Source organism: Protopterus annectens, chromosome 4.part1 (assembly GCF_019279795.1).
Source record: "Protopterus annectens isolate FY-2018-M chromosome 4.part1, PAN1.0, whole genome shotgun sequence".
Classification (NCBI taxonomy): domain Eukaryota; kingdom Metazoa; phylum Chordata; order Ceratodontiformes; family Protopteridae; genus Protopterus; species Protopterus annectens.
In genome coordinates, this window is record NC_056734.1 from 502,930,160 (window position 1) to 502,949,866 (window position 19,707).

At 43.2% G+C, this 19,707-nt stretch overlaps 1 protein-coding gene across 2 annotated transcripts in view; it reads left to right on the plus strand.

The window, feature by feature from the left end:
- Positions 1 to 19,707, plus strand: part of PIGX (phosphatidylinositol glycan anchor biosynthesis class X) — a 462,292-nt gene that overhangs the window by 286,905 nt on the left and 155,680 nt on the right. The gene's annotated exons all lie outside the window — the stretch shown is intronic.

The following is a 19,707-nucleotide window of genomic DNA, read 5'->3' on the forward strand; positions in this document are numbered from 1 at the left end:
TACTAACAGCATGCCTTTGAGGCCATAGTTTTTATAGGTGTAACACTGTTGCTGTCACTAATACAAAGTTAGCAATAGTGGCCCCTTTTTTTCCACAATTAAAATGGTGTGCCTCCAGCAGGTGGATTTTGTTACCAACATCTTACTACAGCGTAACAATCTTTCCATTAGTATAACAAAACTCCAAGCCCTTAATGTCGTTTTGACACACCCACTTTCTTAAAGCAGTAGGTAACAATCTCTTACACTAATCAATGGCTAAAATTTCTCCCATTTTATTTTTTCCTGCCTCTAACTATAAGTTAATTATATGCTTTAAGTTGCACTGTTTTGGTTTTACCATTTTGTTATGAGAACTGTACCTGCTACTCAAAAGTGTCATGATAGCCTCTAGGTCCTCCTTGGAAACACAAAAGTCTTCTCAACTGACCAGAAATCCACTTTATTGTAGAATACAAAAGTACTGAAAACTGAATAAGATTAAGCGCTTTTCGTTTAACACTTTGGCTAAACCTCTTCAGATAAACATCAGTTAAAATGACATGCTTATAAAACACTGCTCATTAAGCTTAATTAGACAAGTGTTTAAAATGTTAACTTTGAAAATCACTGTGGGTGTCGTTTTAGAGAGAACCAAATACCTAGTTTAAACCTCAGCTAAATGTGCTTCATCCCTACTATTTACAGGTAAGTAATGTATACAAGAAATATAAAACCATATAAAAATATATAAACAAGTTTGTTCTTTAGTGTGTGTCCTAAAACTGAAAAGCCCGGAGAGATGATCACTATAAGTGTAGTGCCTTATGGTCCTAGTCTACACTTTGTAAACACTTGGTAAATGCTTGTTAACTGAGTTATGTAACACAGTCTGGTGTTAAGATGTTACTCATTGTTTGTAGAGTGATATTTTATTTATACATGCATACTGTTTTAGTTAGACATTTGTATTGGTAAAATATATATATATATATATATATATATATATATATATATATATATATATATATAATTTATATACATTTGATTACATATACGTACTTTTTTATATATGTTTATATGGTTTTATATTTCTTGTATACATTACTTACCTGCAGATAGTAGGGATGACGCACATTTAGCCGAGGTTTAAACTAGGTATTTGGTTCTCTGTAAAATGACACCCACAGTGATTTTCAAAGGTAATTGATTTTAAACACTTGTCTAATTAAGCTTAATGAGCAGTGTTCTATAAGCATGTAATTTTAGCTGATGATTATCTGAAGAAGTTTAGCCAAAGTGTTAAACGAAAAGCACTTAATCTTATTCTGTTTTCAGTACTTTTGTGTTCTGCAATAAAGTGGATATCTGGTCAGTTGAGAAGACTTTTGTGTTTCCAGTTTTGGTTAGCAGTTAAAAAAGTATTATCATTTAACATGCATTCACACCGTGTACATTCATAGCAGTCCCATATTGCCCAGTTACAGTCTATTTCAGTAAGCCCCCCCCCCCCCTCTCCATCAATAGTTCAGAAGTTCCACTAACAAGAAAAAAAATCCCGTTTTTTTCTTGAAGTCTCTTTCCGGTTAACTGTGTTTCACTTCTAAACCACTACTGTGGACATAAGTCCTCCATCATAAAAAGCAAGCAAAAACTCTGCAGGGACTTTCCTCAGCCTTCCTTTTACACATCATTAATTGTGCCATTAAAGAAACCTGTTCTTACCTATACAGCAAATTTCTCTCAATATATTTATATGTGCGCATGTATAATCTTTCAGAAACCTGTTCAACTAAGGTAAAGATGTACTGTAGCTTAAATTCACTGATCCACTGTATGGATAATTATCTGTGCAGTTCAGGCTGCCAACCAGCAAGAAAGTTGACAGTTTTGTTTTTGGTAAGGAAATATTGACTAGGCAAAATGCTGTTTACACAGAATATTAGCTATGTTTTCCTTGAGTTTTTTTTTTTACTGGTTTTGATTGTGCATTTCTTCTAGATAGTTGTGTTTATGGAATGAATTGGGAAGGTATTTTTATTTAGACATGTTTGATATTGGAATGTATACTGCTAGTACTGTCTGCTGCTACTGCTTTTTGTTATGCACAAATGTTCCCCTTATATTTGTGTTTTGGCAACCATGAGGTTGTACTGTATATAAAAATTTGCAGGGAACAAAGGTTTCCTGCCCACATTGGGATGCAGGGAGCATGCCCCCACCCTGCCAAAGACACTTTTGTTGTAATATGTGCTTATATTTCTTTTCTGTTTGATGGCAATGTGGAATGGTATTTTCAGTGTAATCTTATGATGATATGATTTGTGTTTGTTTATATGCTGCAGAGTTAACACTGGCAGAAAGGATTAAATAAGTTTCAATCACTTCTGCTAGTGTTAAACATGTTCGAGATTATGAAAATATTGAGGTCAGTAGATATGTGTGGAGTCCCACGATTGCAGATCTATACATGTAATCAATTTCAAGGAGGCCCTTCCCTCCTTCAGAATGGGGAATATATAATCTTGGTATACACTGATTTTTATAAATCATTTGGTGACCATGAAGCATCCTCCTTGTTTTAATATCTAATTTATCCAACACCTTTTGGGGCCAGTCAAGTCACTCCAAAACTGTACGTTAGGAAAGAAAGAACAAATTGATTAATAGCTTGGATCTTGTTCCTAGATGTCAGTGCTGTTCTCAGGATTAATTTAAGTCTTCTAAAGTATTCCTTACTGAGTTTTGTTCGCATTTGTTCATGTTTTATTGCTGATCCTTCATCAATTCCCAAGTATTTATACACTCCCTCTTGCTCAAGTTCTTTTATAACGCATTCTTGTCCTAAACTGATGTTTTCCTGGTGTTGCAGTTTTCCTTTTTTAAAGGTTGCTTTTGCACATTTATCGAGTCCAAATGACATTCTTATGTCATCTGAAAATGTTTTGACAACCTGCAGCTGTGCTTTCAGTTCCTCATCTGATGAGCTATACAGTTTTTAATCATCGACAAAGAGAAGATGAGAAGTCATTAGATTTTGTTGTTTTGTAGGAGCCAAATTGTAGCCATGGCCTAAGTTGTTAAAACAGCTTAATGGATTATCCCCCTTTGAATTTTTATCCCTGGGATGATATATCCTTTATCATGGCTTAATTGCAAAGTGGTCTGCCATTGTTTCATGGTTACTGTAATGTAGTCAAATAGTGTTGGGTGTGTCTTATACATTTTTAAGCACTCTTTTAACCTTGAATGTGGGATACTATCAAATGCTTTTTTGTAGTCAGTCCATGCCATACTTAGATTCTTCCCCTTTTTACAGTTCTCCACTATAACTTTAATCCTTAGTTCCATATGACTTTCTTTTATTGCCCTTTTGTTCTACTGCCATAATTGAGCTTTCTTCTAAATGACTATAAACTGTGTCGGCGTCAATTCCCCGTGTATAGTTTATATGTCAAGTTATTGGTCTATAACTTTTAGGGTAGCTTGCAGGTTCACTCTTAAGTAAGAGCATTGTTTTACCTGTTAGCCAATGTGGTGTCTGTTCATGTTGCGCATATAAATAGTTCTTACTAATGGCTAAATCATTGTGCAAAGATGTTAATTTTTAACCAAAAGTTAGGTACTGCATCTGGGTTTGGGATTTTCTAGTTAGAGGCTTTTCTTTTACTTCTATCCATTTAGCATCTTTATGTTCCACAGGATCTTCATAGATACTTCTCCAAAATGTATCTACTTCCTGTTTTTTTGGCCGCCTTTCATTTCCTTTTACCTTATTTCCCAATTCTCTGTAAAACTTTTTTTGGGTCATCAATAAATTGCTTATTTTATACTTTTCCGTTATATTTATCTGTGTATCTTCTATGTTTTTCTGCCTGTGCTGAAATTTTTATTTTATTTGCGATATTGCATGCTAGATCCCTGTCCGTTCTAATACTGTGCATTGCTTTAATCACGTTTATCTTTCTTAGTATTTTTGTTGATCTGTTCCCTCTTCTGTAATCTAACAGTGACACCTCTTGCCTTAATTGCTTTATAGTATTCTCTATTCGATATTTCCATGATAGTATTTGATTTCTTCCCTTCCTTTCCTTCACTACCCTGTGATCTTGTGGTAGAACTTTCAGTTATTAATTTAGCAGCACAGTAATATATCCTGTTTGTCTGTTATATCACATGGATCTCTATGGACATTCCTAATTACTGCATTCATTTGTTTTATCAGACTTCTTATTTTTTGGGGTTTATTGACCTTCTGCAGCCTGTCTCTCATATTGATTTTAATATATCTATCCATGTCCATTAAATCAAGCAACTCTTCTCTTAACTCATTTTCTTCCAAACTGAGGGCACATCCCTTGTTTTCCGTTTCTTGTGGGCATTCTATAGAAAGTTCTGTAGCACATTCTCTTCAATTTCATCCTGTGTCTATTGCTCTGTCATATGGGAATTCACTGGCCTATCACTGCTCAACATTGACTGCATCAGAGTTTCCTGTTCCTTTCCTTGCTGTCTAGCTTCAAGTGAATGTTTATACTGGTTTCCTGTGGAAGGGTCCAAAATATCTTGATACGGCACCTGACCAGTTGCTTCCTGTTCCACTGGTTTCTCCTTAACTTGGATACCCATTGCTCTGTCCTGTTGTGGTGCTTTCTGCATTCGATTTTCTACATTGAATCCTTCTGTTTGCAGCTGCTCCATAACCTCAATTTCTATTTCTTAATCTCCTTTTCTGCTTTTCCTCTTAGTCTTTTTATTTTTTGTATTGTAAAGTTTTTCATATCCAGATTCCTTTGACTGTATTTCTCTTCAAATATCCTCGGTGCCGCTCTTTTTGTATTGGTTAGTTTTGCTTTCTCCTTTGCATAAATATTACACCATATTAAATCTCTTTTCCTTTCCCATGTCCATATTTCCTCTACACATGTCTCCTGATCTTCTTGCTTTTCCTTGTTCTGGGGACTCACTCCATCATGCTGTGATGTAGTCTGTGTTGGACCTTTTACACTAAATCCTTCACTTCGTAGGCACTCCATAACTTCAACTTCTTTAACTTCTGCTTTACTAATCTTCTTTTCCAAATTACATCTTTGTGCTATTAATTTTTATATTGTGAAATGTTCCATATCTGGATGCCTTTGCCTGTATTTCTCTTCAAATATCTTTGAGAATGCCTTCTCTATATTAGTTAACTTGGCTTTCTCCTTTGCATAAATATTGCACCATATCAAATATTTTTATTTCCCATGTCCATATTTTTTTTTTTATATTTTTCAGATATCTCTAGGTTTTGTTTATATTTTCGCACTTCCTCAGATGCTTCTTTTTCCAAACAGATCAAAGTTTCTTGATCTATATACTGTTTTTCAAAAATCTGTTGTATTAATGAATGCAAATTATAATTTGAAGCTTCTGACAGTTTTTCCTGCAGAAGTATTTTTCTTTCCAATAATTTCTCTTAATTGTTTTGTATATCTTGTGTCTGGAAATTCTGGGCTTTTTACATAATAGTAACAATACATAATTTTTTTCTTATCAGTAGTCCACTCTACGTGTGTGTGGTTTGTATAGCTGGCTTGTCACCAGTTCTTTACAAACCTTAGGAACTTATTCATTATGGCAGATAAACCTACAGTTTCTGGATTTAAAAGGTGCCAGAAATGTGCACACCAAATTCCTATGTCAGTTGCTTATTTGCTATGTATTTATTGCCTAGGCCCTGTTCACCTTCAAGAAGACTGCTCCGTATGTCACAGCTTCAGTCACAGGGCACTAGTGGAAAGACGTAATAAACTTACTTTGAAGGGTATGCTTCCATCAGCCTTCAGTGAGGCCTTATCTGGTGCTGACAAAGTCAAGAGCAAGACCGATATGTCTTCTCCTTATCTTCATCTTCCAAAGTTTTGGAGGAACCAAAAAAGAGAGGCCTGTTGGTGCCTTCCAGTCCATCGGCGCTGTCCTTGAAAAGGGCTAATTCTTTGATTCCTTTAGAACCCTTGGAACTGACAGACTCCTCTACTAAAACTTAGGTCCCAAAGGGACTATGGAAGTGAGTTTATCGGAGCAGAAAAAGTCTTCGGCACCTAGCGTTTCGGTGCAGGAGCATCTGTATTTTTTTTACACCAAAACCTTCAGTGCAGACATTTCTTCCATTATTGTCTATTTTGACACTGAGTAAGCAAATTGATGAACCATCTATTATGGATTTTCCGGGAACATCATGTTCACCTTTTATCGACGCCTTTGCAGGAAGGCTGCTTTCGCCTTTTCTGGAAAGACAAAATTGCCCTCCACCCTTTCTATCCATTCCACCAAGAGATTAACTGAAGATGATGTAGAGAGGCTGGTGAATAAGACACTCTGGGTGAGAGGGTTATCTGGTATCTCTTTGGCCCCAGCCCCCTCTGGCATGGGAGCTCTCCAGGTTTTCCTCCTCTGACTTCATCTGAAGCATTAGAGTTCTCTGCTTTGAGCTGCCCGGCACCAACTGGAGATGTCCCTGTCTTCGGAAGTGATTCTTGATCGGAGGTCTATGGTCCTTTTGGATTCGGAAGCTTCTCAGGGTCAAATCTGTCCTGCCAGCTCGGGTGGGAGTGAGTTGACACCTATTTTCTCAGAGCCATCTCTTCATCTTGGAGCTTCTGTACTTATCAGCTCGGCTCCAGCTTCGGTCTCAGAAGCTGTCTGTTCAAGCAGGGAGTGATCACTGTCTTTCTCTGTTCCAGGCTCCCTTCCCTCTTCAGGGTGTCCAGCTTTCGAGGCCATGGAGAGAGCCCTGACTGCCGCAGTCGTCCCCTTCCACTTTGGAGCCAGTGCCCCTTTCCTCCTCACGCCCAGATATTCAAACTGCACTCCCACTAGGTCAGCAAGTGCCAAGACTGCAGGAGTCTCCGATAATGGTTCCCTCCTCTTCTGATACCTCCCCAGAAACCACAGCGAAGGTCCATAAGAAGGAAAAGTACAAGAGGAAGCACTTGCATTCCCCAGAGGATCAATCAGCGAAAACACTGACTTTGATGAAGGTGAGGAATCCCCAAGGTCACCCCCGATTATGTCTCCTTTGGAGACATCCTGGAAATATTGAAAGAGGGGTGGCTGGAAGTCCCAAAATCCCACTTCTGAGGAGTTGGTGTACCTGCAAACCTTTGGCACTCAACCCTGTACCTGTTGGGTGACTCATTCAGTTGATCTCTGAATGTGCGTGTGGAAGGCCCTGATACTATGAACCTATACCCAGGAGACCTGAGAAAGTTCTGTGTGTCTCTGAAGACAAACAGTCCTTGGCCAAAGGGTTAGCAGGTGATGCCATGGTCGTGGCGGCATCCACAAAGAAAGAACTGGCTGAAGAGAATTCCTGTATCCATCCACCCAACAGAGTCTCAGGCAATGGATAGATTTGGGGAAGCAGGTCTATGCAGCATTGATCTTTGCCTTAAGGTGCTTGAATTTATTGGCACACTTAACCAGGTTTCCAAGGGATCTGGTCACGGAGTTATCGTATACTTTTGCAAGAACCATTTGTGAGGATGTTCAAGAAAGGTGGTTTCCCAGTTGGCTACCCTGGAGTCTGTGTCCATTTCATCCCTAAGGCTCATTGCTCATGCAGCTAAAGGGGCCATCAGAGCAACTGTTTCAGATGTTGCCATTAGAAGATGTGCTTGGATGTGTCTGTGTGACTTTGCAGAACCATTTAAGTCTTCATTTGTCAATACGCCCTTTGATGGATCATCCCTGTTTGGTCCAAAAGTTAGAGAAACTTTATCTATGGGTGAGAAAGATGAAAAGACCCTTGCTGCGGTGGGTGTACGTTTTTCCACTCTTAAAAGATCTTTTTCTAGAAATCAGAGAAGCAGTGGAAAAATGTGGTTCAAAAAGTCCCAAGGACTTTTTCAGAACACACGTGGAGGTAGCTTCCTCAGAGGCAAAGGGGGAACTTTAATGGAAGACGCACGCAAAATCATGGTTTCAGGGATTCTTTCTATGGTAAGTCTTACCAGTGCTCCTGAAAGGAGGCCCATTTGTCTTCCTCTGGAGGCAGTCGGGGGACTCTTATCCCTGCACTGAATTGCCTGGCTACAAATAACATCAAATGCTTGGGTGCTATATCCAGAGCTATACAATTCCCTTTTCCCTTCATCTTCCTGTATGCAAGAAAACCTCTGACGTTCCACCCAGTCAGAGGGGACAAACAGATCTAGAAATCCAAAAACTGCTAGAAAAAAAGTCATCCAAGGAGTCCCACCAGACCAGAGAGAGTCCGGAATTTACTCAGGATTCTTTTTAGTGACAAAATAGATGGGACTGGAGACAGATTTTGGATCTAAGTGTACTGAACAAATCACTTTGTCAAACCAAATTACGGATGGTCACGGTACAGTCCATTCTTCCATTTTTGAAAAAAGACAATTGGATGTGCTTAGTAGATCTTCAGGATGTGTATTACCATATAAAGATGGACAAACGATCTAGAATCCTCCACTTCTGGCTGGGAGCCATTCACTTTTAATTCAGTGTTCTGCCCTTTGATCTCACTACAGCTCCCAGGGTGTTCAAGTGTATGGCAGTAGTGGGCAGCTCTCTTGAGACTGAAGGGATTGGGAATAACTATAAATTATGAAAAATCGAAATTCACACCAGCTCAGAATTTAGAGTTCGTAGGAGCCCTTATGTTGTGTCTTTCGGCTTAGGGGTCGCCACAGCAGAACTCCAGTCCACTAAGCCGAGTTACCAGCCCTGGCGATTAACCTTCAACAAAGGCACGCCCATTCACGCATGCCTCCACACAGAAGACGCTCTAACTGAGAATCGAATGCGACAACGTCTTGCTATGAGGCGACAACTCTACCGCAGCACCACTACTGCGGGTAGGAGCCCTTGTAAATACTCAAAATAGCATAGCTTCTCTTCCCCCTGTGAGATTACAGAAAGTCAGACTTCAAGTACAGAAGCTAATCAGTAACAGAAAAGTAACCGCTCATCTAGTCCTTCAATTACTGGTCTCCATGGCTGCAGCTATAACTCTAGTTCCCTTAGCAAGATACCACATGAGAATACTACAGTGGTTGCTAGTGTCTCAATGGTCAGTGTTACACCAATCCATGTCAGACCTGATTTTGATCACCGATCTTTGCAGAAAAGATTTAGCTGGGTGGATGCATTCTGAAGGCATTCTTCTGGGCCGTCCTTTTGTCCTATCACAACCCCAAGTCATAGTGACCATGGACATCTCACAGATGGGGTGGGGACATTATCTGAGCAAGACTGTCCAAGACGCTTGGTCCCCCACAGAGGCCAACTTGCTTATCAGTGTACTGGAGCTAAGGGCAGTACTTTTAGCGTTACAAGACTTTCAGACTGCTCTTCCTTCAGGAACAATTGTGATTCAAGTAGACAGTATGTCAGTAGTTTGGTACATCAACAAACTGGGAGGAACCAAATCCTATCCCCTTTGTCGAGAAGCTCTCAGTGTGGCAGTGGGCAATCTCTTCCAACTGGTTTTTGATAGCAACATACATTCTGGGGAGTTCCAGTGTGATAGGGACAAGCTAAGCAGGAGTATTCTCTGTCTCACGAATGGTCTGTCAGTCCAAAAGTGACGGAAAGGATTTTCCATCAGTGCGGCCAGCCTTGCTGCAACCTATTTGTCTCTCCCGTAAACAACAAGTGCAGCAACTACTTTGCCCTGATCCCGCCTTCGGGGAAGTCACAGAGAGATGCTCTTCTCCATATTTGACCCTCAGAACTGCTGTATGCCTTTCCCTAAATTCCTATAATCCCGAAATTGCCTACAGAAAGCAGTCCGGTTGAAGAGCAAAGTAATCTTGATTGGCCTAGACAAATATGGTTCCCCTTTCTTTGGCCTTATCTGATTGAACAGCCTTGGATTCTGGACCTAGCTCCAGACCTTCTGTCTCACCCAGAGGGAATAAGCCATCTGAACATTGTAAACCTCAAGCTGATAGCTTGGATGTTCATCGTGCATACAGCTGCAGTCATAACAGATGGGTTCTCCTGCCGTCAGGCGGGTCCTCGGTCGTCCGAATTCCAAAGTCTAGGTCCGGCGTCGGTTGTCGTCGCTTCTTCCCTGATGTCAGTGCGACAGGGGTATAAAAGAACCAGCCGACGCCATTTTCTTCAGTCTTTCTTGCCGCGCGGTGCCCGAAGCAGAAGCAGTTCGCAAGTGCCGGTCGGCCAGCTCCTGAAATTACGAAAATTTTGCAACCGAAGTCTTCTTGAAAGCTAAGTACCCGTTGAAACTTTTCTTGCCTCAGACCGATGTCAGACAAAGTTAATAATTGTATTTCATGTGGGAAGCAAACACCGCATAAGGATTTCCATTCCCTCTGTATTCCTTGTTTAGGCCCAGACCACGACGTCTCGGTCTGTCGCTTTTGTGCTACATTCAACAAACGCACCATTAAGCGTCGGGCGGAGTTCACCCAGCATTATTTTGGCAAAAATTTAACTATATTATGTCGTCGGATACTCCGACTCCAGTTTTGTCTAAAAAGCGCAAAGATATAAGGACTGGCACACGAGGTCCGCGGCCTCTACCGACACCACGCGAAAGACGACTACAGGTGGTCCGGTTCTCAGCGAGGTGCCTACGCAGCCACTGACTACCAACGACACTTCATTGGCGGTGTCTCCTGTGCCCGAGGTCGCAGGCTCCTCGGCCCACACTCCGACTACAGATACCGAAGCCACTCTTGGCGGTGAATCTCAAAATGTGGACAGGTCTACCTCCTCTCAAGGTGTCTTCAAACCTTCCTCTTCTTTTTCCATCAAGGCTTTCATGAAGTCTAAAGCAGCCATGCATTCTAAGAAACAAGCTACACAGGGCCCATCTCCAGGCCCCATGCCTAAAAAACAGATGCTTAAAATGGCTGAGGATTTAATTACTCTTATCAGGGGTTCTCAACCCCCCCGGACAAAAGGCCCAGAGTGGAGGAAGAATCCCCCTCCTCTGATCAGGTCTCCATTATATCAGAGCACTCTGATGAACAGGAACATTCTTACTCCCCTTTTGAAGACACTGATGCAGAGGAGTCCATTCCCTCTGTATCCCCCCCAGAGGATTACTCATTTGGGGAAACTTTGCATACCTTAAGGGAACACTTCCACTGGGAAGGCCAAGATTATTCAGATTCCAAGAAAAGGCTTAGGGAATTTCTCTTGCTACCTCAGCACAGGCCTCTGGCTATACCTCCTGTCTTGGACATACTAGATGATGTGTACTCGGGGGCCTGCCTTAACCTGGATTCTCTACCTCCAGCCCCAGTCAGGCCTGACAAGGTACTACAGGGTTCCTGACTCACACCAATTTCTATACAAAAGCCATGCTGCTGACTCAGAAACTATCTCACAGGGCCTCAAGGGAATTAAGGCCTCCACTGCTAAAAATCCATTACCTTCCGAGAGAGATTCCAGATCCTTAGAAAGGTGGGGCAAAAAGGTATATACCTCGGCCACCTTAACCATGAAAGCATTAAACTGTCAGTTCCATATGCTAAAGTACCAACAGTTTCTGTTATCACAATTGAGAAGTAAAATGTCACAACCTGAACAAACCAGACTTGAAGGAGTTGCAGGATTTGATGCATAGTGCAGAACAAGTGGGTAAACATACCTTACAAATGTGGTTTTGATGCTCTAGAGGCCTCATGTAGAGCTGCTGTTACAGGATCAGTCATACGTAGACATGCCTGGCTCAAGGAACAAACCTTACCCGATCATGTCAAAGCTAAATTACTAGATGCTCCTCTACAAAAGGATGTATTATTTGGTGCTAATGCTGAGGAGGTATTAAGGAAAATGGAGGAAAAGGCTAAATCAATGCAAACAGTGAAAGATTTTCTACAGGTACAGCCCCCACGTTTCAGTAGAAATTGGCCTTCCAAAAATTGGTCCTTTCCAGCCATGGACAGACCCCAAAGAGGTAGATACAGGTGCCCGAGGGGCAGAGGGCAATCCCAAGGATCGTTTAGAGGCAGACAATGGCAAGCTCCTGCACAAAGAGGTGGTGAGGATAACTCGCAGCCATTCAGAAAGCAAGCCCAATGACTTTCCCCTTTGCATGCCAAGCAAGGCTCAAATGGCAGCACCCTTAGGCGGAAAATTGGCATTATTCTCAAAAAATTGGCATATTGTCACAAAAGACAAATGGATCCTGGACATTATAAACAGAGGCTACAGATTCCATTTTCATACCCTTCCAAAAATGAAAGGCATGCCAAACCTGCCACACAATCAAAGGGCAGAGGCACAAAGACAAATTTCAGATCTCATAGACATGAAAGCTATTCAAGAGGTACCTACTCACGAACAAGGTCAAGGTTTTTATTCCAGACTATTCCTGGTACCAAGAAAGGGAAAAGATTGGAGACCTATTTTGGACCTATCCATCCTGAACACATTTCTACTTGTACCAAAATTCAAGATGCTCACTCTACAGCAGCTTCTTCCCATGCTGGGCAAGGAGTCTTGGCTGGTAACATTGGACCTCAAGGAGGCATACCTGCATGTCCCAGTCAGACAAAATTGCAGAAGATACCTCAGATTTCTTGCAGGTTCAACCCATTATCAATTCTCTGCATTGCCCTTTGGCTTATCTACTGCGCCCAGAGTATTCACAAAATGCCTGGCATCAGTAATTGCCTACTGCAGACTTCAAGGGATACAAATATACCCCTATTTGGACGACTGCCTGATCCAAGCGGACAGCAAGCACATACTTCTGATACATCTGGCTTATGTAATAATGTTGTTGAATTCTCTGGGATACACAGTCAACAAAAAGAAATCAAGGCTAATACCCTCTCGGAAAATAATTTTCCTGGGTGCCAACTTGGACACAAACACCCAGATGGCCTACCTCACGCCAGAGAAGCAGGGGCAACTAACTCAGTACTTCAGAACACTAGCAAATTGCACCAGGCTGACTGCAAGGAAAATCCTGCAGGCTCTGGGATTCATGACATCTTGCATCTTACTAATCCCATGTGCAAAGCTGCATATGAGGAAACTTCAATGGTACCTGAAAAACCTATGGTCTCAACACAGCAACAGTTTGGAAACAATAATACCACTCATTCCATGTCTTCAAAAGGAATTTCTGTGGTGGGCTCAAGCATGCCAAACAAACACAGGTCTCCCATTCAGCAAGCCTCAAGCAAATCAAGTCATCACAACAGACGCCTCAGACTACGCCTGGGGGGCGCACATGACAGATCGGTGCATTCAGGGCAAATGGTCCCAAAAAGAAAAGCACCTTCACATCAATCAAAAGGAAATGCTAGCAGTAATAAATGCTATTATAGCTTTCAAAGACCTTCTGCAACCAGGTCAACTACTGATAAGGACGGACAACACCACAGTAATGTGGTACATAAACAGGGAGGAACCTATTCATACCCCCTATGCAGGCTGGCCATGTCACTTTGGAACATGGCCCTGGACTTACAAATCGTACTTCAAGCACAGTACTTGCCAGGCAAGGAAAACACGCTGGCAGACAACCTAAGCAGAAATATGACAGATCCACACAAATGGAAGTTGCATCCTCAAGTTTCTACAGAGATAATTCAAGCATGGGGAAGGCCAGACATAGATCTCTTTGCCTCCCACAAAAATCACCAATTGACAAAATTCTGTTCAAGGATTTTTCATCCAAAGGCCTGGAGAGTGGATGTTCTCTCTTTCAGTTGGACATCAATGACAGTTTATGCCTTCCCACCTCTTTCTCTGCTGCCCAAAGTTCTATTAAAAACCAGAGCAGACAGACCAAAGATGATTCTCATTGCTCCAGACTGGCCAAGACAACACTGGTACCCACTCCTGAGGAGCCTGACGCATTCCCCACCATGGACCCTGCCTGTAATGCCTCCTCTTCTGACTCAGCACAGCTTCAAAACTCTTCACAGTCAGCTAAAAACACTCAATCTAGCCGCATGGAAGATCCCTTAGCATCACAACAGACCCTACTCTCTAAGGAGATGCAGGATGTCATTTTGGAGGCCAGAAGGCCGTCTACTAGAAAAGCTTACTCCGCAAAATGGAAACGGTTTTGTGTCTGGAATGAGAAAAAGGGCCAGGATCCTGGAAAACTGAATTTACCTCAAATATTACAGTTTCTAGCTGAGCTGCTAAGCAGTGGACTTTCATTCTCCTCCATCAAAATCCATGCCTCAGCCATTTCTGCAGAATACAACACTGATCCACCCTTATTCTCTCACCCCCTCTTAGGACAGTTCCTCAGAGGGGCTAAGAATCTAAAACCCCCAAGGAAACAACCAATACCTGCTTGGGATCTCAATTTCATTCTAGAAAAGCTGACCTTGCCTCCTTTTGAGCCAGCTGCCTCTTCAGATTTGCAATATTTGTACTGGAAAACAGCTTTCCTTCTGGCTATTACCTCAGCTCGTAGGGTATCGGAACTACAAGCTCTCATGGCTGTGCAGCCTGTTATCATCTTCCATCAGGACAGAGTTTCCTTACGAACCAACCCGTCCTTTATGCCAAAAGCGGTATCCAGGGTAGCTTTGAATCAGGCTATACACTTACCTACCTTTTATCCTAATCCTCAAAACAAAGGGGAGAGATTACTACATTCCTTGGACATCCATAGACAACTGCGTTATTATTTGGACAGAACAAAGCCTTTCAGAAAATCAGAACAGCTCTTTGTGTCCTATGCTATAGGAGCTCAAGGAAAGCCAATTTCCAAACAGACAATCTCAAAATGGATAGCCCACTGCATACGCTTTTGCTATTCTTTTCATGGCAAAACTGTACCTACAGGCATCAGATCTCACTCCACAAGGGCCACAGCTACCTCTGCAGCTTTTCTCAGAGGAGTTCCTACCAAAGATATTTTGGAAGCAGCCACTTTGAGTTCTGTGCATACCTTCTCCAAGCACTACCACCTTCCATTATACTCCATATCTAGAGCGGGCTTTGCCACTGCAGTCTTGCAGGGCATTCTGGCTCCTCCTAGTTCCACCTAGTGCCTACCACCCCTTTCTTAGCTTTGGGATTCTGCCCATCTGTTATGACTGCAGCTGTATGCACGGTGAACATAGTACAGTTTTGTACCTACCATAAATGTAGATGTTAGAGTGCTTATACAGCTGCAGTCCAGGTTTCCCTCCCTCCTTCCCCTCTTGGGACAGGCCTATTGGCTAACACCTCCTCATGCAACCTGATTGGGGTATTCATTCTTGATGTATTTGCTTGCACTATTGTATTTTGATTATATGGCATTGGTTTATTGCACAAATTTATGTATTGCCTTCCTTCTGGGGGCACCTGACATCTGGGGCAAGAAAAACTGAAGAAAATGGCGTCGGCTGGTTCTTTTATACCCCTGTCGCACTGACGTCAGGGAAGAAGCGACGACAACCGACGCCGGACCTAGACTTTGGAATTCGGCCGACCGAGGACCCGCCTGACGGCAGGAGAACCCATCTGTTATGACTGCAGCTGTATAAGCACTCGAACATCTACATTTATGGTAGGTACAAAACTGTACTTTTCTCCAGTTCCATTAATAGCCAGGCATCCATCTTTCTCCTCTCCAGTACGTCATATACTCTTAGCCGCTCATACGCCAGCTTACCCGTAAACTCTATGCCAGTAAATGGAGGAAGTTTACCTTTTGGACTTGTGATAACAATATTGACCCTTTTTTAGTGCTCGTCGACAAAGTCCTAGAAGTTTTAGCTTCACTTTTTAAAGCAGGCTATTCCCAGTCTACTATAAAAATTCAATTAGCTGCTATTTCTAATTTCTGTAATGGTTTTAAAGAATCCTCTTTGGCTTCTCATAAACTTTGCAAGGCCTTCTTAAAAGGAGGACTCTTCCTAAAACCCTCTTGCAAAGATCCTACTTCACCCTGGGATCTCAACTTAGTGCTACAAGTCATTGTTCAACCTCTTTTGAACAATCGGCTGAATGTGATCTGAAATTTTTATCCTGGAAAACAATATATGTTATGTTGTCCCATCTTGCTTTCATTCTTGCTGGTTGAGTTCGGAGCCGATCCTCTGCTCTGACTCTGCCGTATACTATAGCTCGAGAGCTTTTTACTGGCTTGAGGCTAGCCCCTATCCCAACATGCCTAGCGGTAGTTATCCAGATCTTATTTGCTGCTTGCAGGTTCGAGATTACTCATACTGGCTCAGGCTAAGTATTTTCTTCTTGTGATATTTACTCAAATTTATTGGCTTTAGATAGCAAAATTCTCTTAATTTAGTGTTAGAATGTGTTCACCTTAGGCTAGTGCTTTTCTGACCCTTCCGCTGCTGCCTTTTTGTTGTTGTTGTGGCCATCATACTTTTTCTTCAGGCCTAACTTGTTTCATTGAACCCGTTTGATTTAGAGGGTTCCCTGTTCCCTTTCTTTTAGCCTGGCTTTGTTTAAGGGCCTTTTCCTTTCAACTTCTTCATTTTGCTCTTATAGGAGCAGCCATTTAAGTTAGAGGCTCTCCTAGGTCGGGGGAGTTGCCGTTTAACTTAGAGGCTCTTCCCCTTCCCTCCTTTCTTTTTCCTGTTTAAAAAAAAAAAAAGTTTAAAGTTCCTTTTCAGTGTTGTTGTCGTTGCTGTTGCCTTTTTCTCTTTGGTAATTTTGTAGTTACTTCTACCATGTCCAAAGATCCTAAGGAGTCAAAAACCTTGGGTTTTAAAAAGTGTGACTCGTGCTGCCAGAAGATGTCTCTTACGGATGGGCACACGAGCTGTGTCTATTGCTTAGGGGCTGTACACCTGCAGGACTCATGTTCTATATGTCATGCTTTTAGTTCTCGGGTCCTGCAGGAGAGGGAAAATAAGTTGATTTTACGAGGCTTACTCAAGAGCCCCTTTGTTGCTATTGAGGGTTCTCAGCCAGCAAAAAAAACAGGATAAGTCCCCTAAGCCGTCATCTTCGTTGGTTCCGACGTCAGAGCTATCTAAATCTAAGGATAAACCAGTTAGTTTGTTGGATCCAAGTGTCTGTCCCGACAAAGCTCTTTCTCCGGCAGCTCCAGTGGTTTCGTTGCCAGTCAGGACTCACAAGAGAACCAGGTCTCCCTCTCTGGAGCCAGTGCGGTCTGTCCCACAGTCCCCGCTGTTGCAATCTGTGGCAGGCAGTCATAGGTCTTCCTCTCATTCCTCTCGATCATCCAGGCTTTCGGATCATGATGCGGAGAGACTTCTCAAGACACATGCATTAGCTAAATTACTATCGAGCCCAGCCCACAAGGAATTGGCACTGACACCCCAACCCACATTATCAATTCCTCTTCAGACTCCTTTGAGTTTGGAGCTGGAGTGCATGGAAGTTGTTGTGGTCGAACCGTTGGCTCTGATTACCTCTGGTCTGTCTGTTCCAACCACCGCTCCGATCTCTTCGTTGTCTCTGTCTGTCGAGGAGATCTGGGATGTCAAGTCTCTCTCGTCGGCTCCGAGGGGGTGAGTGGCATCAGACCCTTGTCCGACCATTCTCCCTCTTGGGGCTTCGGTGCAGGTGAGCTCAGCTCCTACATTGGTCTCGGAGCCATCGCCCTCGGTTCGGAGGAGATCTCCTGGCTCTTTGGAGCCAGAAACTCCTTTGGGCCGGGACCACAGTGCCTTCAAGGTGATGAGCATGCTGTCCTCTGAGACAGCTCCACCCTCGGCTCCATTGGCTCCTAATCTTTCGGTGCCTGAGTCTGCCTCCGATCCCCCCCCCAAGCATAAGGAATCCATGCTCCATGATGCCCCATTGGGCGACCCCACCTCTTCCGAAACCTCCCCTGAGCACCCCTTGGAGGAGGTTCCTCAGAAGAGAAAATGCAAGAGGAAGCACTTGGACTCCCCTGAGTCTCTGACTTCTTTGACAGACTTAGAGGACTCAGAAGAGTCCCCATGATCCCCCTCTGAGGAGGTCTTTTTCAGACATCCTAGAAATCCTTAGACAGAGGGGTGGCTGAAAATCCCTTGCCACTTCTGAGGACGAGTCTGTGTACCTGGATGCATTTGGTTCCCGACTCTCCAACTCTTGGGTGTCCCCGCCTTTCGTCCCTCTACTGGCTTTAGTGAGTTGGAAGTCCTGGAGCTCCAGAGATTATGGAACCAGTTCCGCGGAGGCCCAATAAATTCATAACTGCACCAGAGGATGTGTCTTTTGTATCCAAGGGTGTGCCTGTTGATGCTATGGTGGTGGCAGCGGCAGCCACCAAGAAAGAATTGGCGGAGACTTCTGCTTCTGTTTATCCGTCAAACAAAGTCTCGTACGATGGACAGGTATGGGAAGCGTATGTTTGCTTCAGCAGTCTTTACTCTGAGGTCGCTGAATTATTTGTCCCACTTTACACGCCTTCAAAGGGATCTCCTAAAGGAACTAGGAGATACCCTACAGGATCCTACAGCTGAAGGAGCTGCGAGCAAGGCGGCTTTACAGCTTGCAGGCACAGGAGTTCCTTTGCGTAGACAGTCCTGGATGTGTCTTTGTCAATTTGCGGAGCCCTTCAAGTCCTCCTTTACCAACACCCCTTTTGACGGCTCATCGCTGTTCGGGCCTCAGGTAAAAGAGACTCTTACCAGGTGTGAACGGGATGACAAAACTCTCTCTGCTGTGGGAGTACGTTTTTCTGCTCCCTCTAGACCTTACTCCAGGGGTCAGAAGAGCTGAAAGATGTGGTAAAGAAAATCCCAGGGAGTTTTGCCTGACACACGTGGAGACTTTTCTCCCAGGGGCAGAGGGGGAAATAACGGGAGACGCCGATCCTGCGGCAGGAGGGAGGGTCCGCAGAATCAGGCCGACATAGATGCCTTCTCTGGCAGGCCTTTCCAGCGCTCCGGAAAGGAGACCCGACTGTCTGCCTCTTGAGGCAGTCGGGGGCAGATTATCCCAGTACTCAAAAGCCTGGCAAACAATCACAGAAGATAATGGGTACTGTCGATAATATCCAGGGGTTACAAAATTCCCTTCTCCCAACCACCCCCTCCAACAAATTAACACTCAATCCCAGATGTTCCACCCAATCTTCGGGATCAAGCAAACTTAGAAGTTCAAAGATTGCTAGAAAAAAGAGCCATCCAAGAAGTCCCCACAGACCAAATCGAATCCGGCACTTATTCAAGGTTTTTTTAAATTCCAAAAAAGACAGGGGACTGGAGACCCATTTTGGATCTCAGCAAACTCGACAAATCAGTCAAGAAAACAAAGTTCCAGATGATAGCACTGCAGTTCATTCTTCCCTTTTTGGATCAGGACAATTGGATGTGCTCCATCGATCTCCAGGATGCATACTACTATATCGAAATGGACAGGTGGTCCAGGAGGTACTTATGCTCCCGGCTGGGAGCCAGTCATTGCCAGTTCAGAGCTCTGCCCTTTGGTCACACCACAGCCCCCAGAGTGTTCAAATGTATGGCAGTAGTCGCGGCTCATCTGAGGCATCTAGGATTCTGGGTGTTTCCATATCTAGGCAACTGGCTCCTCACTGCCACCACCAAGCATCAACTGATCGAGGCACGGGACTCCACTATTCACACCTGTACACAACTAGGCATCACCATAAACTACGAAAAGTCTGCCTTGTTGCCTTGTCAGTATATTTCATTTATAGGCACAAATTTAGACACAAGGGCCATAATAGCAAAACTGCTTCACAAAAGAGCGTTAACCATTCGTCGTCAAGTTTCGATACTCTTGGCAAACAAGAGAATCCAGGCAAAATTTGTCCTCAAGGTCTTGGGTTCAATGGCT